At 28.1% G+C, this 27746-nt stretch overlaps 1 protein-coding gene across 2 annotated transcripts in view; it reads left to right on the top strand.

Annotated features, from left to right (window-relative positions):
- The first annotated feature begins 827 nt into the window (after nt 1-827).
- LOC107446622 (transient receptor potential-gamma protein-like) overlaps nt 828-27746 on the top strand; it is a 341741-nt gene continuing 314822 nt past the window's right edge. The window contains exons 1-2 of one of the 2 annotated variants that reach the window (XM_071187238.2): nt 858-1217; nt 14511-14586. The gene's annotated coding sequence lies outside the window, so the exon portion shown is untranslated. Of the gene's footprint in view, nt 1218-14510; nt 14587-27746 lie in introns of both variants that reach the window. The other variant, XM_016061317.4, reaches the window with a different exon arrangement.

The following is a 27746-nucleotide window of genomic DNA, read 5'->3' as shown; positions in this document are numbered from 1 at the left end:
AAATTTTCTCATTCAAATTATTTTTCAGAACAAAAAAGTACATTAATAGTTTATATGAATTTAGAAATTACAATTAAATATGTTTAATAATGAAGTTGTTTTGTTTAATATTGTTTAGAGATAGCATATTTTAAAGATATTATTTTACTAGAAATTCTTTTTAACCAACTACTCTTTGAAAAAGCATGATATATAATACTGAAAAAACCAAATGAACCTAATTAATTTACATGTTTATTAAACAAAAGATTCAAATGTTTGTTGAACAACGTTAGACAGATAAGCAGTATTTAAAAGAAAATCAAATTAAATAGCATAAAAATTATTTCATTTGTCGAAACAATTCTGTGAAAAAATATTTTTTTCTCAAAAAATATTCTTAGAATATTATGAATTCCTGAAAAAAAATCTATTTAATAAAAACAACCTTTCCTTCTCGAAAGAAGAAAAATGTTTTGACATTAAATATCACATTTACCAAACAATCGTTATAAATGTTTGCTAATCAGCGTTATAAAAATAAGAAAAATAAAATCAAATTAAATATTAAAAAAGTCAAATTAAATGGCAAATAAGTGACTTCATTTGTGGAACCATTTAGATATTTTATTTCCTTCATTGTAAAATCATTCTATTAGGTACAATTTTGACAAAATAAGATCTAAAAACAACTTCACATTGGTCATTAAATTATTCTCGCAAAAATGCTCCTCAATGAATATATTTAGAATGTTACGAATGCCGGAAAAAAAAACTTTCCACTGCTCCTTTCACTTTCCAAGACATGTTGAATAATTGAATATCATCGGTGGAAGGCGGTAGATGGCAGGAGTATCGAACAGTGGTGCTTTGAGGAGAAAGCCTGGCAAATTTGCTGCAGGGGAATATCAGAACCTAGCTGCGCTGGCCGCATCTATGGTGTTTCTTATTCGAAAACGGAATTCATGGCAACTTTTCTATTAAAACAACGCATTAAAGCACAAGATCGAAGAAAGGGTGCACTTTATAGAGTTAAAAGATAGTCTATGCAAGGATAAATATTGAATTTGCTACTTCCAATTTACAGGCTTTAAAAATGACAAAAGTGACTTGCAAAAAAAAGTGTTAGTTGATATAGATTTTTTGTTGTTGTTTCTTTTACCCTGCAAAGCAGGCGCGAATATTTTTGGCGCACGCTTCGAGGCGGCAAAATTACTATTATTCAAACGACATGCAAGGTAAGTTTATTTAAATTTTTTAACTATGTAAAATCTTTATTAATTGATGATAGTTTGGACTAAAATGTAATGTTTATATAATTGCCGTTTTCAACTTTACCCTTTCCAGCGCAAGCCTGTTGTAAATGAAACTCATATTAAATCCATTTTTCTTAAAAATCAACTCTTTGTTTTTCAGTTAGAATATACTAGAAATTAATAAATTTTATGTTTTATTTACGAACCTTTGAGAGCTTTTAAATTATATTGTGAAAGTTTATAAAATTGAAATAATACTACTAATTAATGCTTGAGAACTTTAACTTAAAATTATAATATGAAGGGAATATTTTGCATAAATAATTTTCTTAAACTTATTCATTTAGTTTTTTATTATGAGGTGATGGTAAGAGAAGAAGACAAATTACATATGATCATTAATGAATAGTTGACATCACATTGAGGAAATTAACTGATTCGAAATGACATGAAAAATGAAAGTTTTAATATGCTACATTTTTGATTGAAAAAAGAAAAAAAAATAGATTGGTTTCCAAAGGGAACGCCCTCTTGGAAAATCATTTGGAAATATACTATATAAAAAATAGTTCATAAATTATAATTCAACCTTTCGGCAAGCACAAAACCTCATCAGGAACTAAATTTTTTTTAAATAGATTTTTGAAATTAAGATTTGAAAGACTAGAAAAATTAGAGATTACAATCATTCGCAAAATTTTATATCACATATTTCGCTATACTGTATGAGGTAGTACATTGTGCAAATTCTGGTAAAAAGTTCCAGCACTTAGGGTGCCAGTACATTTTACCATAAAATCCCTTTTCACAGTAAGATTTTAAGGCTTTTTTAGATAAGATTTTTTTACAAGAATATTTAAGATAAAATCCCTGAATCACTGTAATTAAAAATATCACTCTAAAAGTAATGATATAGAATTACCGTAAAAATAGATTTTACAGTTAAGATGGATTTTACGGTAAATGTATTTCATGGATGCTGAACTTGAGGTTGCAATGCTTTTTACCGTAATTTCATCCGGAATTTTCTACAGCGTAGTAGATAAGACGAATGAAGGAATAGCATGAGGTATAGAGTGCGATAAAAAAATACCATATGAAATAAGTACCATATGAAAAAGAACTCCTTAATTATATTAAAAATTTTAAGCTTACAGTAACACAAAATATCCCCTAAAACAAATATTTTATTTTTAAATTAAATTCTGATATTAAGATTTGAGGAACTTTAAAATCAAAGATGAGATTCACAAATCACAAAATATTGTATCACATTTTTCGGTACACCATATGAGGTAGAATATAATAAATGTACATATAGCATGATGTACAGACTAATAATATACAGAATATACTGAACAACTTTTGATTTAATGGTCAGATTTTCACATATTAGGATTCATGGTTCAAGAACTTACTTTAAGTATAACAATTTGCGCAGACGATATTTTAAGTTACGAAACGAAAACGTACTTTCTCTGAATAAACATAATTATTCTTCTACGGATTTCATTTCTTAAGCCTTGAAATATTCATGATTTGTGAACTATAGTAACAATTGCTAAGTTAGGAGAGCGGTTGTTACCTTCAGTGTTAACTTCCCTTTTTGCTTATTTAGCCAAATCTCTGCAACTATTTTCATATATTAGGATTCATGGTTCAAGAACTTACTTTAAGTATAACAATTTGTGCAGACGATATTTTAAGTTACGAAACGAAAACGTACTTTCTCAGAATAAACATAATTATTCTTCTACGAATTTCATTTCTTAAGCCTTGAAATATTCATGATTTGTGAACTACAGTAACAATTGCTAAGTTAGGAGAGCGGTTGTTACCTTAAGTGTTAATTTCCCTTTTTGCTTATTTAGCCAAATCTCTATTTAAGCTCATAAAAAAGTTTTTTACTATCATAATAAAGTAAACTTTCAGAACTGTTTTATGTTTTCAATTTATAAATGGTAGTAATTATTTTTAAAATTATCGCGTGTATAAATTTTTACTTTATTTTAGACAATTACAACAACATTATATTATTTAGACAATTTAAGTAAGAGAATACAAAATATGAGTAATATATAATATGAGCAAAATATTTTTTAAAATTTCTTTACTTTCAAACTATTTGGCCAAATTCTCTCAAATTTTGTTTTTCATAATTTAAAATTAAGTAAAAATTTATAAATTTATAAAAATTTTTTACTACTCAAATAATATAAAAATTAGTCATCAGTAAAAAAAACATATTTTGCATAAAATTATATTTATTTAAACATGACTTATAATTGTTTGCAAAACATTTGTTCAATAGCTCAAACAGATCCCAATACATTCTAAAATAAGAGAAAAAGAAAAGAAGAAAGAAAAAGAAATTAATATTAAAGGGTTCAATTTTCGACTTCTCCTCTGACTGAATAATTGTGGTCAGATTTTACAGTTTGTGGCTACCCCCAACTTTCGAGGGTTGGAAGACTATAAAAAGTGAAAACCAGATAATTTGATCAAAAATTTCTATGCTTTTTAGAATCCTGAGAAAAATACATATATTAGAAGTCAAAAACTAATATTCAAGAGTGAAAAGTATATAAAATGTAAGCAAAGTTTGACCATTCATTATGGAGATGAAAATAAAATCAGTAACACCAGGGGTGAAATGAAAATGAAAATAAATAAAAAACATCAGTTTATTTGCAGAACAAAAATATAAGGTGCACCAACTAATTTCTTTTTTTATCTCTGAAGCAAACTTAACATCGATAATGATTCGGCAGATTTCTCACTTAATTATTAATTTAAGAACCCTAATGTGCTTATTTCATTGATTTTCTTTCTGACATGAATATGCAGCATGAATATGCACAATATGCATGCATTTAATAAGCAACGGAATCAGGTCTTTGATATGTTAGACAATATATAATTCCTGAAGATCTTCGCTCAAGAAATAACCATGTTTAATAAATAAGTTTTTAATGTGAGAAACTTATTATACAAGAGTGAAATATAGCACTTTGTTCATTAAATACAAAATTATTGAAAAAGAAATCTTCTCAAGAATAGTTTGTTCCTCGAATTTTTCTTAAAAAATATCTATTGGTCAATACGAAAAATATCCTTTTCATTTCTCAAAAAAGCTAATTTTCCACACATTTTTTTAAGAGTTCTAACTTCTTTTCAAAAATGTAACATTTCAATAATTATCTGAGAAAATGTCAATTGATTAGTATTTAAACAAAATCGAAAACATTCGAAACTTTGGATCAAATTAAGAAAACAATTATTTCAAGTATTAATTCCTACCATGCAAAATTATAAATTAACAAAAGGGCCCTGAGTTCTGCCTTCAGAAAATCGTAGATAACAGAGGATCATGAAATTGGACATATGGGTTTTAGCTTTATCAGCTATCTAATTAAAAATCATAAAATTTGCCTCTTTAATACTAATTATTATTTAGTGAATTGAAAATAAAACTATTATGGATTTGAAAATGTATTTATGAATCTGATCTAAGAAAGATTGCATTATATATTCTTAAAGTTATGAGCAATTTAGTAATTTAATTCATGATTAAAACTGTAGCTAGTCATGATAAATGAATAAATCTTGAAAAACTCACAAGCCAAATTAGATGAGAGCATGTTTAATAATATGTTATTCGTTAATGTAATCAGTTTATTTAAAATTAATTTACATTTTACTTAATTTTATTAATTTTATTAAGAATTATCTACGTTGGGTATACACTACTTGTTCCTAAAATAATAAACGGTGAAAAACAAATTGGTCAAATAAGCATTATTTAGAGCTTACAGAACTTATATCATAGGCTTCTCAAAAATAAGATTTGCTATATGATGTCATTATTTCCTTATGTTAAAGGTCAGTTGAAGAAGCATAATATAAATCTAAGCTTCAGGCTTTGAAAACAATTTAGTTTGTAGTTTCAAGCACAAGAAACATTTTAAAATAAATTTATAATTTTATCTAGTTACTGGAATTTTAACATAAATTATTGCAAAATGCTTCAGTAAATACACGGAGAAAGAAATTCTGATAAAATTAATGTGCTATATGGTAATAACATTTTCGGTAAAAGAAAACAATCATAATTCTGGTTCTAAAACCAAAATATATGGTATTTAAAAACTATTCATTTAGTAATTTTTCCGCTGATATGGTACCGGTTTACCGGAAATTCTGTTTTTCAAAGCTATAAGTTCTTACTACCAAACCTTTTGTAAAAAATACAAACCTGTAAAGTAAATTTCACCGAATGGTTTTATACCAGGCTCTAAGAAATCGTAATAAAATACAAATTTTGCCACGCTTACTAAATTTTATGACACATTATAAAATTACATGATATTGTGTATATTAAAAATTGTTTTTTCTAACCAAAAGGCCAATGTCGGACATTTATGCTGTAACCCCAAAACTTTTTTTTAAAATTAGTATCTGGATATTTAAAAATGAAAATAAGATAATAAAGTGCTAATTGAACAATTTCTTAATAATATTTTTAATAAGTGGCAGCATTTGTTAATTTATATTTTAGCGACGGAATGACTTTAATTAGTCAAAGTAATCTAGTATTTTGATGCAAGTACAAATGTTTGGATTAAAACAATGCTATTATTGTAGCAGATAATAAATTAAGTTACGAAAGTAAAGCTAGGAGAGATTATGTGCAAGTAAGATCGAGGAAAAGAGTTACCTGGTGTTCGTACTGCAGTATGTTTTTGAATTAGCAAGTTGAGTGCATCAACGATTGAACATCGCTATTTTGTTCCATTTGAAGAAAATGCATGGATTCTTCCTTTTCTATGGACCTTGGTTAATAGTGTATACACTAATGGTTCTTCAGTAGAATCGGTCATGCTTAAACAGTCGTGCAATTTCTTAATAGGAGAATTGAGTTTTTAAAAGAGTTTCTATGATAGGAGAGATTCTTAATTTTTTGTTATTATTAGAATTCGTTCATTTCTCTGATTCTTTTCCTACTAAGTTAAAATATTCTCTTGTAATATTATAATGATTGTTTATTAAAATCTTACAACATTTAAATACCATTATCTAATAATTGGGAACATTAATAATAATTTTACCATGAGTGCAATTCCTTGTAAAGCGTAAGGACATATTACGCGATAGAACTTTCCTGATTTCATTGCCGATTAAAGTGAAAGTAAAACAACAAAATAATAATGAAAAAGCATAAAAAACAAATCTACATTATTAGTGGTTAGTTTAAGAAAGAAGTGATATTAACTATTCTTTTTTTAACTTTATTTTGTTGAACTATGCGAAAACATTTCTATGTTAAATGTTTTAATGACAAAATACCATTTTCTAATATATAAAATAGCGAGTACACAAAATCGCATAACGATTGCATCCTTGATTATTTGTACCACAAATTTATTGTTCAAGATAGTTTGATTTCCTAATGACCACAAAAATGAATAGCGAAAATTATCTCAAACAATGAGATAATTCGCATAAAGAGTGAATAAAACATAAGTATCGGTAGGAATCAAAATTAGCTAGTAAACATAATTGTTTGAATCTTTTGAGATTCGTCTTAATTCCTCTCTTTTTGTACACTCCTTATTTTCTGAAATCTTCAAATTGATAGAATGGAGTTAACATGTCTTATATACTAGTTTAATAGTAGTAGCCGTAGCGTAATCGGCGCCAATGCGATTCAGTTTCCTACTTTTGAAAATAAAAGAAACGTTTCTCGGGAACATAATATTAAATGAAGTACTCTGAGATTTGTGGAAGCATTTTTGTCCAGTTTATGAACATTTTTCCAGCGAATATTCTAAAACGAGATCGTTTGCTTCATTCTAATATTATTATTTGTGAAATGAAAATATACATTTTCAGTAAATAAATATCTTCATTAGAATGACCAGAATAATATTTTACCAAAAATAATTAACATAAAAACTAAAAAATTAGGATTTTACTAAAAAAAGTTTCTTTAAGAACTATTTTTTCGAAAATATTTGCTGAATGCAGGTAAACTAATAAAAAATTATAAAACCTAATACTATTTCCTTTAAATTATACAAAAAAAAGAACCATAAACTATTGATTGACACTAGTTTTTATTTACAATGATTAAAACTTCTCAAATTCAAAACTTTGCAAAGATGAAAGAAAAATTTACTTTTGTTTTGCAATCAAGGTTTTGATATAACTGTATTTAAGAGTGATCTACGTATTTTTCGATTAATTTCTTTATTATAACTAAAAGTAGCCGACCAGTTGGCCCAGTGGTTAGCGTGCCTTGCTGTGGAGCTGATGGTTGCTGGTTCGAATCCCGCACAGGACATGGATGTTTCTTTCTCTCTATGTTCTATGTCCTTTCTCCCTTGTGTGATTGTGTGCTAACGTGACCCGCCCTATAAACGGGATTGTGATTGTGTGACGTGGGCGACGCTGCTTCACCGCCGTGACTTTGGCACAGGTGCTCACTGGGAACGAGAAGAGAGTAGCAGTTCTGGCACTCCTGGCCAATGGGACAATACATCCCAAGTGACCGCCATTAAAAAAAATAAATTAAAAGTGATTATGAGAATTTTAAAATTTATGTCAAAAGATTTTGAATGATGTTCTAATGTTGTTTTTAATGTAGTTTTTTTTTTTGCACAAATGATAATATTCTAGGTTAAAATTTCAAGCAATTTAGTTTTACAATAATTTTTCTAAACTAAGACCAATAGAAAAGTATCAAAATGCCCTTAAAAAGGGGTGAGGAAAGTAGTGACATAAAATTGCGAAAATAAAATTTATTTTTGCAATTTCATGTGTGCAATTAAATGTATTTTTTTTTGTTGTTGAAGAAATACGTTTATTATATCAAAAGTTATTCAGTCTGATTTCCTTTTTCTTTGTTTTCTTTTGCTATACTTTCATATTTTAACTGTTAATATGCTATTTTTGTCTTATTCAGATATTGTCATTCAAAGTGAGCAATAGGAACTTTGGCATGAAAATATTACTAATCTTTTTCTTTCTTAAAATGTGATCAAAATATACGATCATTTTAGGTTGCTTAGGTCATTCTGAAATTTAAGATATTTGTCAATTTAAGAGCAGTTACGTTAAAGAATAGTTAATTGCTGTTAAATTTCGGTCAACAGTTACATTCCAATTTCACAGGTATGAACATTTTCTAAAATATAGAGTTTGCTTACGTTACTTAGTGATGGTATTATAAAAAGAAAATAAATTTATCTACACAACTCAAAACAAACGTCAAAATTATTCGTTTTTTGTTTTCGAAAGTTTAGATATAAAGAAAAAGTGAAAACGGAATCGATATCAATTTTCCAATCTATGAGATTACAATAGTTGAAGCGAGGATTAAAACTCTCTCCAAAGAAAAGAAGTAAAATATTTTTTTTAGAAAAAGAATATGCTTGTGTCCTGTTATGTATTTTATAAATAACAATATTATGGATCAAAATAAGTACCGTCATTCGGGGCTACTTTGTGCAGGATTTCGCAGTTTTTGAACTTTGACATGTAAAAAAACTATGTTAATTCAAACTTTAGTAAAATTTATCGATATTATATTCATAACTGGACTCAGACGAGTGAATTTGATCAATATTGGCATTATTTGTATATATTATTTGCAAATAATAAGTCAAAACATACCTTGCACAAAGTATCCCCCAAATGGGGCTACTTTGTGCAGCGATAGGAATTCAGTTTAATAGTCATGTTTTTAGTAAAATATTGATATAAAATAGTTAAAAAAGTTAATTGTTGACATTTTTAAAGACAAAAACATCAAGATATGAAAAGATATTAGTTTGAAAATAATTTTCAGCTTTAAAAAAACATTTTTTTTTTAAGAATTTTTTCTTAGAAAGAATGTTTATTTCAAAACATTTGAGTTTAAACAAAAGGAAACCATATACATTTTTGAACATTGAAATGGATAAAATTTAAAAAATAATAATTATTACACATTCATTAACATTTATAATATTGATAAATTTGAACATAACATGCTTGAGTGAACATGACAGATCATTCTCTTCAGTTTCTGTCAAAATCACCTGATGTCCTATAAAATATATTTTTATGTGTTAAATCGTTTGATTAATTCATTAGAAAAATCTTTGTAGAAGAAAAATAATAGTTTACCAGGAAGTTTCTTGTGAATTTTATTAGAGATAGTATTTCTGTGGATTTTGTACTTCCGAGAAGCTTCTGCAATCGACATACCACCAGCAACTGCTTGCAAACATTGTTGCAGCTTTTCTAAAGTGTAATCATGGTAGTTTCTCATTCCAGGTATTTTTTTATAACGTCTGACCATTTTTCTGACGAAAAAGAGACGAATGAAACTTTGCACAAAGTAGCCCCAAAGTGCATTTTTTTTCCTTTTCCGTTTATTTGTTATTAATTTTCAAATTTTTTTAACGCTAACATGATATAATTGTTTATTAATATATAAATAAAAATTTTTGCACTTACGACAATTGTTTTATCAACGTCTTTGCATGTCACAGCTAAAGTTTCCACGCACACTTTTCGACATTCGACGTCCTCGGAAAGTTGTTGACATTGGATGAACGAAACACACTCTGAGATTGTTTTAAAATTCGAAAAATGTTTCTAGTAATAGAAGAGACTTCTACCTTCAAATTCCACACATTTTTAACGTGAAATAAACATAATACTGAATAGCAGCACTTGAAAAATGCCAAATTCGAATTTGCACAAAGTAGCCCCCGCTGCACAAAGTAGCCCCGAATGACGGTAATTCTGTTATTAAATCATAAATCCGGCGAAGGATATTTGGTTAGACAATTAAAAAAGAATGTGTTAAAAAATTAAACATAACTAATTAACTTGTTTCAGAGAGTTGAAAGTTTCTAATAAATAATGTAAATCAAGTTTAGATAATAAAAAAAATTAACAATATTTTTCTTACTTCAAGTCGAAATCAATTCATTCTTTAAAAGGGCTCTCTTACTAGAGGTGTCCTTTCAGTCCCCTTCTCTCCTATTTTGCCAGGGGGTAACCGAAAGAGCACTCTTACTGAACCGGGTAAACTAAGTGGGGAAAGTACTCCGAAAGGGTACTTTTACTGATCCGGGTCACTCTTATAGAACTGGAGGACACTTACTGAGCTGGGGCACTCTACTCTTACTGGCGAAAGCACTCTAAAAGGGTACTCTAATTGAAGTGCCATTTCTCCTATTTTGGCAGAAGGGTAACAAAAGTCAGTTTTGTGGAAAATTTTCTGGAGGTTTTTGTTACCCGTACAAGAAACAACAATGGGCTTAAAAATATGGAACAAAATCAAAATAGGAATCTAATCATAGAAATAAACCAACGCTGAAAAGACTATTTGAAATTATATATAAAAAAGTTTCTAACGAGTACAGGAATTTGTGCAAGTTAGGCGATTAAGGTTAAGAAATCTATAAAATCATGATGAAATTATTTTAAATATCTTAAGTAAAGGTTTATCTTTTTACCTTTAAAAACACTCAATATTTACATATGTGAACCTAAACTTCAATAAAACGCGAAATTCGTAGCATGAAAAATAATAATCAAACTCAAAACAGTGTTTCTAATTTCTGCATCTGAAATGTACCCAGCAAAAATGATCTAAGTTACCCCGGTGGCCTGAGTAACCCCGGATAACGGTATCAAGGCATTTAAAAGACACGTAATTAGCGATCGACGCGAATTTTATTGATTTCTCTATTTCATCAAAAGACATTTTCTGTTATATATTTGACAGATATTTTTTAAACTATGAATATTTCCAATTGATTAACTTTATAAATGTTTCTATAAAAAGAATGTTTAAAGTTATTTCCTATATGCGTCTGAATGTTGGGAGATTCTTGAAAAGTAAAATCGATTTTAGTCATGAATAACCTTTAAAATGAGTCTGGAAAAACAAAACATTACATGATATTATATTTATGAAGCAAAAACATGCATAGTGTTATCCGTTATGATATACTGTTCTCCGTTATATTATTCATTATCGCAAATACTTTCTGCATTGCTGAAAGAAATTTTCCAAAATCAAAATATTTCGTTGAATTAGTAAGATCTTAAAATGTAGTGATTTTATTGTAGATTCAAAAATAGATTTCTCTAAATTTAAATAGTTTATTGTTCAAGTAACACTTCCTTTAAATTAATTAACGGTATAGGTAAAATATAATGATTTGAAAAAAATAAAATCTTTAGTTAACTGATCGATCTAAGTATAATTGCTTTCAGAATAAATTTTTAGATTTTTTACACAGTTATTGATAAACTGAGAAAATAAAGTATGGTCAAAACTACCAGAATATGGTAAAATTTACTGTGTTTCTGACTTTATGGGAGCACCAAAAAACTTGGTAACTTTTACAGAAGCGGAGGTAAAATTAACAATAAAATATGGTTTTATAATATGTGATAAAATTTGGTAAGTATGGTGAACTTTGGTAATTTTGTCATGATATCTCAGCAGGCCATAAAAACCATTTATTCAGTTAAATTTACTTTTCAGTACTGTATTTTTCGCTAAATATGTTGTAATGAAAACCAGAATTTCCAGTACACCGTTACCATATGAACGGAAAAATTACCAAATGAATGGTTTAAATATCGTACATTTTGATTTCATTAACCAGAATTATGCTCTTTTTTCCTTCTAGAAATGTAATTATTACACAGCGTGGTAACTTTGACTGAATTTTTTCTCCTTGCATTCAGTTTATTTAGCATATTTTAACCAATTATTTTTTATGAAATTCTCAATAATGGTTAAAATAATAAGAGTAATGGTTAAAATCTGCAGTTCAGTATGCGTAAGGATTAAAAATATATCTTTAAAACGAGTTTACCTTGGTAAAACTCTTTTAATTTCTAATAGAATACGTCTTTTAAAGATGAAAATTAATACATATTTTAAAAATCCTTCTCCAACCAGAATAAAAGCAGATCTGAAACTAATATTTATACGAGAAAAAAAATCCTTTTAAAATTTGACAAATCACAATAAACGAAGGCGATTGTACTAAATACTAAAGCTTGTTTGATTGCAGAGTGAAACAAAGAGGAGAACACCTTTAAGCTTTAACTGGTAATCAGATGTTTCCTGCATGCGCTTTCCTCAATAACAATTTTAAACATAACGCTCCCTACCGAGGTTTTTCTCTCCATATGGTCCAAATACGGGTTAGTTTAAATTTTTTTTTGTTGTCCCTATTCTTGATCCAGGAGTTCCCTCGTCTTCTGGTTTTTGTTTAAAATTATATTTCTAATAATAACCGGAAATACAAATCAGGTTCGGCTGATCAACCTTGGTCATAAAATATTAGTTATAAGAGTTTAAATGTAATTCATCACCTAAGTAGATGATATTTGTTAATAAAGTCGAGAAAGAATTTCCTCTAACAGTGTAAATAAAAAAAATAAAAACTCAACTATGAAAAGTAAAAGCCGGGATAATAAGCTACTGAAGAAGCATTATAATGCGAAGCAATTTTAGAAATTTATCAAGAATACAAAAACAATTTCAATTCTAGTCATTTGTCAAAAGTAAAAAAATGCATACCAGAAAAAAAATATTTCCAACAATAACTTCACAAAGTAGGTAATCAAAACCACACATTTATCGTAAGAGAAAGGCATCTAAAGCATGTTATTATTATTTTTCATGGATGATCCTTTTTGTACTGGCTTCTCACTCCTGAAAAAAACAAGGAAAAATGAGAATGGCTTGTCTCTCCTATTTAAACTTTTTGTTCCAGTCTCTTCTTTAGTTCCAGTTTCTATTTTTTTTCTTTTTGCGGGTGAGGTTATCTTTTCGCAGCAGTGGGGACGTGCCTTGGTACTGTTTTATTTTTAGAAGATCAGTATAGCTCTGGCACTAAATCACTAATAATGTTATCGAAGTACTTTTTTTTTTTAAAAAAAGAACTTAGTGGAAGTGTATTTACTTGTCTACATATATGCTATCAGCAATGTATGAACACTAATATTCTATAGAATGCTTCGGAATTTTATAGAATGCCAAGAAATTTTATGTAAAGTATGAAATATGAGAAAAATTAAATAATATAATTAGAGATTACATACGATACCTAGACACTTTAGAAGAAATTGCTATTTAGGAATTTGTTATAAAAATACGAAATACGAGAAATATTAAGTAATATACTTAGAGATTATATACAAAACCTAGACATTTTAGAAGAGCTTGCTCTTTAAGAATTTGTTATAAATGTATGAAATACAGGAAATATTAAATAATATACTTAGAGATTACATCCAACATCTAGACATTTTAGAAGAGCAAATGTTTTTTAGGAATTTGTTATGAAAGCATGAAATTTGAGAAATATTATAAAATGTTTCTGACATTACCATACAATACCTAAATATTTTAGAATGGCAATTGCGTTTTAGGCAAAATATAAAAATTGGTTAGGATAAGAATATTACTTAAAAGTCATTATTTTTCAAAAATAAAGATGTTATTTTAAAGGAATTTATTGAAAGTCTCTGCTGTTAAAAACTTTTAGTCAAAATACGGAAAAAATTAAATTGAAGGAAAGTAAAACTTGTGCTTTTTTTGTAGCAGAATACAAACTAAAGATCATAAGATCAAAAGTTATTTAGGTTGGTCCGTTTATCTATTTATTTTTGCTCATTGTACATCGAGCAAAAATAGTCACCCAGAACAACTTTTGATTTAATGATCGGGTTTTCGCCCACTAAGACTCAATTTTCATAGTTTGAGTTACACAGCTTTAGCAGTGTTCAAGGATAGCGTGGAAATTTGGTTCATGGTTAATATGAACCATACAAAATAAATAGTGAAAACTTTGATCCCAAGGTAATAAGAACAAGTGCATGAAAAACAAAAAACACAAATTGGGGACAAAATTTCGATAATCATTGCATAGACATTCCATTGTAGCCAAATACACGTTCAAAATGCACTTTAGTGAGTTTACCTAAAACACAAAGAGCTTCGTGGTCTATTACAGCAACATATGTAATGTCAGAAAGCCACTTCTGTTCTTATTTTTACAGCACATTTCAAATACTCCAGTTTCCAAGAAGTTATTAATTACCTTTTCCAGCTCATTTTTATGCTATGTGTCGATGAATTTTAAGTCAATACTTCTGGCTTTTAAAAACCTCTTTAAATTTTAGTAATAACATTTTGTTGCAAAGAAAGTGCTGTCTATTAGTCGAAATGTGAACTATTTTTCATTGCAGATTTTTTTCCCATATCTGTAACATGTTTACCAAGTTTGATTGACCTAAGTGGATACTAAATGTTGATCTAAATGGGGTAAGTTTAATTCTGTAACCCTTTTCTTTAACCCTTATGATTAGGCACGGGGTGCTTTCGCAATTAAATACCATTTGATTTTCATCTGAAAATATTTAAAGCATTTTTTCTTGGGAGAGACATTTTATATGATTTTGCTTTATAACATGGCAGACAAGTAAAAAAATATATACACATTAAATGACATTATTTAGGGAAAATAATGTTCCACGGAATGATGGGAAAATAAAACCTCAAAAATGCCTTCCAGAAACGAAATATATTTTATACTCAATTAAAAACTCTAAATTACATTATGAAATGTAAAATAATATATTAGTCTGCATAACTAAAAGCTGCTGTCCGGAATTTAATGACGGGGCTGTTACTACACACCTTTTTATATTCTATAAACTGCACATCTGGAATCTCATAATATGTTGTTTCATGTTTGGAGGATGAAATAGGCATAGTGGTAAGTATTTATTTCATTCTTTATTCAACTGAAAAATTTAGCTTATTAGATTTTTAATCTAAATCAAATAGAATTTTAATAAGAATTATTTCCCTTAGTGAGTTATTCTCTCCTAATATGCAATGCCTGCCATTTTATTTGGTAACAGACATGACTAAGGTTTTATTTTAAAAGTTTTAATTTACGTACTCTTAATAATATTATAGTCATTGGAAAAGTATAGTTATTTAGAACATGCAAAAATAATAAGGACAATACAAAAAAGATAATTTTCATCAATCTGAATAAAAAAACTATCTATTATAAGTACTTAAAAAACGAACTAAATAAAGTCATTAGAATATAAATTCATTTGGGAGAAATTCATATGACAAGTTATTTTTAAAAATTACATACTTCCGTATCAATTAATTTTTCTTTTTTTACTTAAAGATTGTGTTTATTTTCATTTGAGGAAATATTAGGGGGACCGCAAAGTATCGGAGCATTGGTTGTTAAGATTTTATTTTTAATCAATAATGTAACAACATCCCTTCAATGTCGTATCAAAAAAGAATCGAAATGGATCGAAAAAAGAGGGGACTATTTAATTTGTCGAAAGGACCCTAATACCCTTGATGAATAAACTATTCATTTAAACTGTAAATATGAGAAGGTCAATTTAAAAAAAAGTATAAAAATTTAAACGCTCTACTTCATTCATTGTAGAAGTATATAAAGAATAGATTTATCTCAAAAATGGATGGAGATCAATCTTAAGAATAATGGTTGAATTTATCGTTTGCTGGTTTGAATAGCTGTACTCGTACGATAACGTGCTGTAACGGCATTTCTGGTAAGAGTTTCATAATTCTGGTAATAGATACAAAATATGAGATTTTTAAACCTTTCATTTAGCAATCTTTCTTTTTGTATGGTAACGATTTTTCAGAAATTCTGGTTTCAAAATTATAGTTTTTATTGTCATATATTTATTAAAAAAAATACAAAACTAGAGAGAACCGATTTTCATACCATGTTCTAAGGTATCAAAGTAAAATTACCAAATTGTATCACATATTACAAAACAATATCTTATTGTTAATTTTACCAAAGTGTTTTGGAGAAAATTACAGTGCTTTCTGGTGCTCCCATAGAGTCAGAAACACGATAAAATTGACTATATTCTGGTAGTTTTGACCATACAGTTTTCCTCAGTGAACGATTTTGGAATTAGTAGAATTTTCAAAACCATGAGAGTGTTTTATTTAAATTTTTTAGAAACATCAGAATATAAAGAAAAACTGAAAATGTAAGTATTTTTGCTATATATTGCAGCTAAAGAGGGCTAGTATTTTTTATTCTTAAAGGATCGTGCCTGCTGCTAAAATAATTTGTTACTTTCAAGGATCTCTTACAAAATACTACGTTTTGATTTAATTATGCTCTTAGAAGCTTTTTCTGTCTACTTCTTCTTCTTTAAACTTTAATTTTTAATTGGGTTTTAGTGCTGTAAATTGAATGCGCTCGCTCCATTTTTTTTCTAAACGGTTACAAGAGCTTTAAATGTAAATAAATTAAATTAAGTATATTTATACTTGATTATAAACATGGATGATATTAATTATATTTCTGAATTGAGATGCATTATTTTTTCTTTCAAAATATGCATGCAAATTAAAGTTGGTTTATTGATATTTGCTAAGGATATCATTTAGGGATGATATTCAGTGAATGACATTGGAGCATATAGAAACTATTAAAATTATATTTTTTACTAGATACTCAATTAAATAATAATTTGAAATTGATTAGCGGAAACAATTTTTTTCTATTGTTTAACTCTGCCTCGTAGTTGGATTTTAATAAAGAGAGTTATTAAAGTAAGAGAAGGTAAAATGATCCGTTAAATAAAAATTTATAAAGATCAGTCATAGATTTATATTAAAAAGGCATAGTTTACGTAATATACCAATTGATTATTATTTATGTACAAAAATTTTCTTAATATATTATATTATAAATATTCTATATACTTTAATATATAATATATTATACAATATATTATAAGTATATTGTTTACGTAACATACTGATTGATTATTATTTTTAAATATAAATTTTCTTTAATTCAAATTGTGAAATATGTGGCCTACAAAGCAATGTTTAAAGAGTATAAAATTTATTTATACAGTTTGTTACACTTTTAAACAAGAAACGTTCATCTTCTTTTGCTACATTAGATAGGACTGTTGAAGGAAAACGTCTGATTTCAAATATTTTCTGTTTTTCTATGATTCATGCAATGCTCTTTCAAAATTGAATAAATAAATAGAAAGAAAAACCAAAATTTTAAATAACGGTATAGAGCCTGTCTGATAGCTTATCAGGCGAGTATCTTTACTTTCTACACCGAGGAAAAAATATGGTCAAAACTAGCAGAATATGGTAAAATATACTGTGTTTCTGATTTTACCGTAACCCAAAAAAGCTCGGTAATTTTTTCCGATGAGCTTTGGGCTCTGAACAAGATTTCGATTTCGGTAAAATTAACAATTAAAAATGGTTTCATAATTTGTGCAAATATTCGATAAGTATGGTAAAATTTGGTAATTTTATAATGATACCTTAGAGAAGGGCATAAAAACCCTTAATTCGGTTAAATTTACTTTTCAGTTTTTACATAATATGTAGTCATGAGAACTATAATTTTTAAAACCGGATTATCAGGTAAATTGTTACCATATGAACAGAAAAATCAGTAAATGAATGGTTTGAATACCGTATATTTTGATTTTATTAATGTGCTATTTTTAAAATTTTTTGCAATTTTTACAGTATCGCTTTGTAATGGTTTTGGTAAAATGAACAATATAATATAATAATTTGTTAAAATTATTAAATAAATTAATTAATTTAATTTTACCAATAAAATAATATGTGATAAAATGTGGTAAATGTGGTTAAATTTGTTATTATATACTGTAAATGTGGTAAAATTTGGTAGTTTTATCATGGTGTCTTGAAAGATGGCATAAAAATATCTATTTGGCTAAATTTACTTTTCTGTTTTTTATTTTTTACTAAGTGGGCGGTAATAAGAACTATAATTTTAAAAACCAGAATTTCTTTAGAAATCGCTACCACATGAACAGAAAAAATACCAAATGAATTATTTCAGGGGATAGTGCGCTCGCCTCCCAATGAGGTGACCCAGATTCCATCCCAGCAATAGCTGGTCAATTCGAATTCCGCACCCTGCTCACACCGACCACAGTGCTGACATCCTCAGTGGTAGACGGATCCATGGGATAGAGTCTCAATTGGTCAGTCAATAGAGAGCTCAGGTCTTCAGTGGTTCAATTGTTTGTTGGCGTTTCTTCTTTGAATATGCTTTTGAATCATCTTAATAGAAGAGTGGTAAATGCTAGATGAACAGTGATTCGGCTTTAGATTGGTTCAATAATTTTCATTAGTCTCTCTGCACTTGATGCAGCAGTTACTGTTTTGTCATTAAGTCCTTGACTTACAGTTATTGACACTGGCGTCTGGGTGTTTGCAGTCTTCCACCTAATGACTAACTCGGCAGTATTCAATGCTTTATAATATTCTTTTATCTTGACTCTTTTTCGGCTTTCCCAAATTGATGAGCGTATATTAAAATAACCTAATGATTATCATTCTCTCTCCGGTATGGGTAAATATGCCTCCATCTCTTCAACTTTCAGGACTTCTCATCTTTTAATCTCTCTATTAGAGTGTTCGTCTTTACCTTCTTACGGAATGGAGCGGCGTTTTCTGAGCACTGATGGCTGGGAGTCTCCTAGGATCTCTGCTTGCAGTTTCTCAGTGTGATTCTCCACCTAGATTGGGAGTCCTATTTTTTTTTAAATCTCTTTATACTAAGCTTGAGCCTCAATTTTTTGGATTATCTCATCCCTAGTCTTCTCTGACTTTGGAGTGAGTTTCTCTATACGGTTTCTCTATATGTTCGTCAGCAGCTAGTCTTCTCTTTGTTTATTTCTTATGTCAACTTCTTTAGTGGTCTGGAGAGGAGGAACTTCTTATGAAACTTTTCCTCGAAGACGACTAATAATTGATATTTGCTGATTTTTCTTGTAATTCAGACTGCCATTAATTCAGGACTTCCCAAAGTCTTAGCATATTTTGCACAGTCAGTTGCTGATTTAAATTTTTTGCTTCCATAGTCCACTTTTTCTGAACCTCTTCTAACACCAATTAGAATTCCTCATCGGAATCTGAATGATTCTCTGCCATCCTTCGCAGCTGAAATACTAATTTGTTAAAAAAGAAAACCTGAAGCACTTATAAAATAATTTATTAAAATTTTTTGAACCTCTTTTTCTGCACCCCTTGGATCACGTTAGCCATGCGAGAGTAATCACTAGTGCACCACTATGAGGTGAAGAACTGGCCGATGTAACGTCAAATGGTTAAATAGAAAGCGTTCTTGATTGTTCTTAAGTAAAGAAAGGTTTCTTAGACGTTATCTTATCACATGAAAGAATTTTTTCTGATGGAATATCTTTTTCTTTTAACTTATAAAACTAACAAAAATATCTTATTTTTGCTACTTATAAAATAAATTATTTCGAGGCTCTTCGTCTGATCTCTCGTCTCACGTTATCATGCAATAGTATTTCCAGGTGTACCATTATGAGGTGTGTAACTGGCAGATGTTACGTACACTGGATCTTAAATGGAGAAATTTTCCTAAGTGAAGAAACACCTCTGGGACATTGCCACCTCATAGGAAAGAAGTTTTCTGCTGGAATCTCTTTTTTTTTTGTTAACACCTGAAGACTTAAAGATAAAGGCGTTCTGTAAAGACCGTCTTTAATATATATCTTTAGAATCCTAAGCGAAAATGAAGAAAGAGACCCATTCATGGTCACAAATTGATATTTAAGTGATAAAAACAAAAACGCTATTAAAATCTGTCAAATCACAACTGTGGAAAGTGAGTGCGAAAACACCAAAACCTCTTTCATTGCTAGAGGAATTATATGGTGGCGCGTTTGGTTCAAATTTTTGACATTTTACTTAATCATTTCATTAATGTTATTTTTTCGACCTGACAGCTCTTTTGTGCAATAATAATAAAAGTGATGAGATGAAAGAGTCACTGATGGTGTTGTGGAAATGAGGCACATGTTGTCTGCTATTTGGAAAATCAGACTCTTTGCAAATGTAATTACAATGAGCTTTATCCACTGTCAGTGGTTTAAATAGAGAGGGGGAGTTAATTTTAGTTTTAATTAATTCCTTTGGTTGGAATTCTACATAAAAGTAATGTTGATAAAAAAAATATTTTATTTTAGAAATTGAAGGATATTAGTGCTAAAAATTTTATAAGATAATGTTTGGCTGCTAATTTATATAATATACATATTTTAGCATAATTTATGCGCTTTTAAATTAAATGGATCCAGGTAGGAAATCCACTTTTTGTCTTTTTTGTTACAATTGAGCATATATGGCAACGTTACTTTTAAAAAGTAACGAGTGAAAGTAGAAGTATTTTTAAAAAAAGTAACGAGTAAAAAGTAAAAAGTTCTTTTTTTAAAAAGCAACGAGTAAAAAATACAAGTAAAAGTACAAGTACTAAACAAAAAAGTAACGATTTAAAAGTACATTTTTAGGAAATCGAAAATTCAAAGTAACCTAAATTTTTATTGAATAATATTCTTATGTTCTTTAATGTATTTGCAAAATTGTTATTTATTTAATTATTTTTAATTTTGAAAGTTATGGACATTAATTTTTTTTTAAATTCGGAAGAATATTATGATATAATTTTATAACATAATCGTATAATATAATTTTAAAATCAAATATAATTTTAATATCAAACTTTTTATGGATTTGCACGAAAAAGAAATTTTATCTACTAATTTTAATTTTTAGTTTATTATTTTTATTTATTTAAATTACCATTGATTTAAAATTGTTTTACTCTATAGAAACGCGTTTTAAAAGCACAAACATAAACAAAGCAAACACGGGGTTTCAGATAGCTTTGTGATCTTTGAGCTAGCAAAAAATAATTGAATGTGCAGTATAAGTTGAAACAGAACAGTCTGCAGTTTTATTTGTAACAATGGCTAATGCTGAAGTCATGCGAGAAAATCATTTTCCGAACATTTCTGCCTAACGAAATAATTAAAATTAGTAAACGAATTTTAGTATCAGCGGCTAAATTAATACCTTCGAGTTTTCAAGAGTTAAAATAGTAATTATAATAGTTTTCAATAGCACAAATAGTTCTGAAGTTCTTAGAGATTTGACTGGGCGCTGTTTGACAAGGTCGGGTATAAACATAATTTTAGTAAAAAATGTACTAGGTAAAAATGTATTTAGTAAAAAATGTATTAGGACAAAAATGTATTTAGTAAAAAATGTATTAAGACAAAAATGATTAAAAAAATGAAAATTAGAGAGTTCAAAAGGAGGCCGGGATAGCCTGGTCGGTAGGGTGCTGGGGCCCATGTCCGAGAGTTCGTAGGTTTGAACCCCGCCGGCTTAAAACTTCCCGTGTAGTAAAGTGACTGATGCACGTTAAATCTGTCGAGTCGTAAAAGTCCTCCATGTTCCCATAACAAATCAAAACCTCTGGGGGTACTGGATTGGAGATCGATCGATCTCTGATTTAGGTCAAAATTACGATCTGTGGATGAATGAATGAATGTGTCCGCCCTATAAGCGGGTGCGACGAATGGTGTGGCAGAAGTCGAATTCTTGGCCATAGATGGCGCCCCTGGAAAACAAGAACAATCGCACCCCCTCTGCCTAAACAGGCATACGTCAACAACAACAACTGTGGGTTCAAAAAGAAAATTGAAAAACGTAATAACAGAATTCAACATTTTTTATTTAAAATGTATTAAATAAATGCATAAAACTTGAAAATGAATTAGAATACCTTGCTAATTAATATTTTTATTCATTTTGCAAAATAATTGCATTTCGAAAGTGGTGTCTGCTGCGAGAATTTCGCAGAACGTGTTTAGCCACGCTGAATAAGCGCTCCACTGGAGATCAAGGTACATGAAGTTAGCTGTGAATGCATATTATTGCACATTAATTTTATAATACATAAGCATTTTCTTAAATTTAATTTTTTTTTAAATTTTTTTTTTAGAAAGCTTACCGAGTTTTAGAAAAAAGTAACGATTTCATTCGACATTTCCGTTACAAATACTTGTACTTTTTCCATAAAAAAGTAACGAAAGTACAAGTAAAAGTACTAAATTTAAAAAGTAACGAAGTACAAGTAAAAGTACGTACCTTTTACTTGTACCGGCGGTACAAGTAACGAAAGTAAAAGTACAGCCATATATGCAAATGAGTAAGTTGAATTACATAACATTATGCAACAATTATGTTTCTTAAAATATTCAAGTACAGATCTTCTTAAGATTTATATCCAGTAAATAATTTAATTTAGAATTGTTTTCTAAAAATCATGATATGAATAAAAAAAAATCCGAACTTTTTTATTCAAATGTGTACAGTTTTGTACTTAAAAAAAAGCTGTATACTTTGTGCTACTCTTTTCTTAATGGCTTACAGCCAAGATAATGTTTTTCCGTTAATTCTTTTCTTCTCAAAACTTTTAAAAGTATAAAAATGTTATGTCTCCGAACAAATGATGGAATATCGTGACACTTTCTAATTAAAGGAAAAAAAAACATTAATCAATGAACAATCTTCGTGCAATGGTCATTGTAAGGGCAGGTGCCGTGGATGTTAGGAAATGTCATTATGTTATCTATTTATATATATATTCGCTACACATACATTCATTCTAATATTTATACACAGGATACTTAAATTCAATTACACGCCAATAGAAATCAAAAGCATTTATCCTGAAAATAATATAATTGAAAATATTTAATGTTTTTTCAATTTTGATCAAAATAAGCGTTTTTTTAAAAATCAGTTTTATACAATGATCATTTGAATATTTTTGGTGTATCAGTTTAACTGAATTTATTGAATTGTCTAAAAACTATTAGATTAAGTGAAATATAATATTAATTAATTCACATTATTCCGTTTTTGTTGCATTGCCTTTTATTCCTGTTATTTTCATTCGGTTAGTTTCTAATTTTTTTCAGTGGGGTTTAAAGCTGAGTAGTGGGTTTGTTAAAATGCCTAATGTATATATATATATATATATTAGACGCACTTTAAGATTGTATGAAAAATCTTAATTATCAGGTGATACTATACTAAGTGTCTGAAACCGGCTTGCACTTGTTACGTTCGTGTATCAATTGTTAAATTAGACGACATATAATATAAATTCGACGATTATTTCAATTAAAAGATGCATTATATAAATATAGAATATTTATTATATAAGGTATTACCTTAGTATATTACAATAATTAGACCAAATTATTAGACGCACTGTAGTTTTTTTTAATATTTAGATGTTTTACCCGAGTTTATATGCAATACTTTTATATTAAAACATACATGTAATAGGTTTTCATTCAGGAGATTTTTTATATACTTCCTACTTGGTTTTATTCTTAACGTGTTGCATTACAATGCTAACCAATTGATACAAGAGCGTAAGCATGTGCAAATTGGTTTCAGCCGAGAAAAAAATAATAAAGCTGCATAGCATCACCTGATAATTAAGATAGAACCTTATAGCGCGTCTTATAATTTGACCAGGGACTACATATATATATCTTGACCAAAGATTACGTGATTACTCATTGTATATATGTATATATATATATATATATATGACACAAAGATACAAATGCAAAAATAATGAAAATTCAAGTAAAAGGTAAAAGATATAGAATTGCAAGCTGTGACAGCGCCAAGCTGCTAGCGTCACACCTGGCTGATTATTTGAAGAAAATATTTCAAGATGGAATGCAAAAAATAATTACCTCATGCGAGAGCGAAGTTATTAACATGAAATAGCAAACTATTAGACCACCTTGTGAAAGCACTAAAGGAGCTAACAATAAGTTAGCTTCATCAATACCTACATAGCAAGGGGATTCTAACCCATGCTCTGTTTACCACTGAGGATATTTTACGTAAACATTGTGATCTGCGCGAGCTGGGACCAGAATTCGTATCAATCAGCCACCGCTGGGATTCGAGCCTGGGTCACCTCATTGGGAGGTGAATTATCGTTACCTAGAGCCATCTTCTCTAAATATTGCTTTGATGTTCATTTTTCAATGTTTCAATTAAAGTTATACAGACATAGCCAAAATCCAAAAAGTGAATTGCCATTCACCAATTGCAGCCAAATTACAACTAAGTGTCCCTCTAGTTCGGATGAACTTTTTACAGATAGTTTTTCAGATCTGTAAGTAATAATTAAAATATATTTGGACTACCCCGAAATAATTATTACGTTACAAGTTATCAAAAATAACAATTTTTACCTTGAATACGTAGCCAATTTTTATTCATTCAGCTGATAAAAGTATTATTGGCTATAAAAGGTTACCTTAAGAATGTTCTCTTAGTCGGAAACTTTATTGTTTGAGTTTTAAAAGACTAAATTGAAAAGATTGTAAAAGAAAATTACAAAAATTCTATTATATTTAGCATATTAAAAAATTTATAATATGTTAAATAAAAATTTTAGAATTTGCAAAGAAAATTTGCAAGAATTTTTTTGCAATAATAATTTATCATCATAATTAGAACTGAATGAGAAATCGTTAATAAAAGTTTTTTTTCTGGATTCTGATAGTAGATACCTTTACAGATCAAAGTGGTTCTCTATTTACCGAATTCTTCTGTCGGATAATAAATATGCAATTATACATCATTTATGGTTGCACTTCCACATGAAAATCTACTGGAAATATTTTAATAGGAGCCTTGCTTTACATTTGATGCAGACATTTTATTAAGCAAATTTTTCACTTTTTTTTCATTATTTTGTATTTAGGTCAAAATAAGGGTAAAAGATTTAGCTTTTTATCAGGCATAAGCATTTAGCATTTCAATAATTTATGGTTATGAATTATAACATGTAACATAGATGTCTCTTTCTACGTCAAAAATAAGATTTTTCAAATACGGCTCACTTCTTAACAATAATTTTTCAAATTTTCATTTATTCGCAATTATTTAGATCTAAGAGAGACAGTTATTCATCATTAAAATTTCTTTAATTTACAATATCAATTATTCATAAGTTTTTGACTACCTTTTCTAGTTTTTATGTATTAGTACAAATATAATTCTGATATTCAGTCAGATTTTTTTTAGTAACTATTACATATTTTTTTTCAAAATTTAGAAAAATACTAAAATACATTTTTGCTTGTAATTAGAGCACCAGAAAAAAATTATAAAAGGGACACATGGGTTCTATCTGCGTCAAATGTTTAAATTTAAGTGTATTAAAAATGGAGTTTTTAATACTCACGTTTTGAAGATAATCGACGAAATCTGAAAATCCTCTTAATTTTTAAAACTAGTTTATTTTATAGTTTTGGTTATGATTTATGCATAAAACTCCTCCACAAAAACCTTTATGTAAGATTTAGGAAGAAAAATTAATCAAAAAATTACAATTTAATTTAGAATTTATATTTGAACTTGTAAATACAACTTAATTCACTATTTTGTATTCAATTGTGTGACCAATGTCTTGTATCTTTTAACTCTATGAGTGTTAAGAAATGATATTGCGTGTGTATATATTATTAACGAATAATTATTTTGTTTGTATATATATATATTTACCTTGAAAATAAATTTAATTTAAATAGGACCAATAGTTCTGGAAATAATCGACGAAATCAGGAAATCTTCTTAGTTTTGAAAACCAGGGAACTTTATAGATTTCATTAAGATTTATGCATAAGATTTCTCTGTAACAACCTTGATATAAGATTCATGAGAAGTATTTTTTTTGAAAAAATTACGATTTTACTCAAAATTTATATTTTAACTTATCCATACACCATATTTCTCCATTTTTTGTTCAATTTTTCGACCAATTACTCCAATGAGTGTTAAGCAATGATATTGCATGTGTATTACATATTAAATATCAATTAATTATTTTGTTCGTACAGCATAAATTTATCTATAAAAAATTTCATTTAAATCGGACCAGTAGTTCTGGAAATTGTCGATGAAATCAGAAAATCCTCTTAATTTTGAAAACCAGTGTACTTTATACATTTGATTAGGATTTATGCATGACTTCTCTGTAACAACCTTGATATAAGATTTATAAAATATATTGAAAAATTACTGTTTAATTCAGAACTTATATTTTCATCCCATTTCTTAATTTTTTGTTCGATTGTGTGACTCATATCTTTTGACTCCGCTGATTGTAAACAATTGTCGATTAATTTTATTTCATTTGTATTGCATAAATTTATCTTAAAAAGAAATTTACTTTAAATCGGACCAGTAGTTCTGGAAATTGTCGGTGAAATCAGAAAATCCTCTTAATTTTGAAAACCAGTGTACTTTATACATTTGATTAGGATTTATGCATGACTTCTCTGTAACAACCTTGATATGAAATTTATGAAATATATTGAAAAAATTACTGTTTCATTCAGAACTTATATTTTCATCCCATTTCTCAATTTTTTGTTTGATTGTGTGACTCATATCTTTTGACTCCGATGAGTGTTAAACAATTGTCGAATAATTTTATTTCATTTGTATTGCATAAATTTATCTTAAAAATAAATTTACTTTAAATTGGACCAGTAGTTCTGGAAATAGTCAGTGAAATATGGAAATCTACTTAATTTTGAAAACCAGGTTACTTTATAGATTTGATTAGGATTAAACATAACGCTTCTCTGTAACAACCTGGAGAGAAAAAAATAACAAAGAAAACTGTAATTTAATTCAACTTTATATTTTTACTTGTCAATAAAGATGTTACCAGGAAATATGCAAATTTAATCGAAACAAAAAATATATTGAGTCTAAACTTAACTCCTTAACACAATCGATCATTTGAGTTGATACTGATGAAAGAAAAATTGATTTAGATAATAGTGTTGTGACATTTGTAAACGTTTATTTATCGATTATATTATTTTTTATGTTGTTGAATAAAGCATTTTTACTATCATTTGAAAAAGACTTCTCATAAATGGATGTCCTTTTCTAATGCATATGTCAGAAATAAATATTTTTGTGACCACTTAAAAAATTGGAAAATGTTTTCGATGATTTATAAACATTTAACGACAACGTTTAGAAATATCAGGGACCATAGCAAATATATTTTTATTACTTAGTTAAGGTACGTGTTTATTAGAGCAAATAAAAATTTATCTCATTGAAAATATAAACTTTTGAAAAAAATTAACTAAGCGATATTAGAAATTAAAATAAATGAATTTGATTTGTTCATTTTCAAATCAATTATTATTGATTTGAATTAGTTTTAAAGAAAAGTTTTCTTTGAAAAAAAAAAAACTAAAGTAATATTATTTTATTTTGTCAAAAAATATAAATTGAGATTTATGTATCAAAGTCTTAGCCCAGCACGGAGAAAAAAATTCTGTTTAAATTAAAGTTCTCTATATTAATGATATTTCTGGTAATAAAACCGAAATATATATTATATTAGTACGGTATTTTATAATATTCAAACCTTTTTACAGTATTTAAACCTTTTATTTGGCTTACTGGAAATTATGGTTTTCTGATTGTTGTAGTTCTTA

This window comes from Parasteatoda tepidariorum, chromosome 11 (assembly GCF_982258835.1).
Source record: "Parasteatoda tepidariorum strain Cologne lab strain chromosome 11, Ptep-v5.0, whole genome shotgun sequence".
NCBI classification, from domain to species: domain Eukaryota; kingdom Metazoa; phylum Arthropoda; class Arachnida; order Araneae; family Theridiidae; genus Parasteatoda; species Parasteatoda tepidariorum.
Note: the sequence above shows the minus strand (reverse complement) of the source record. Positions and strands in the feature narration are given on the sequence as shown.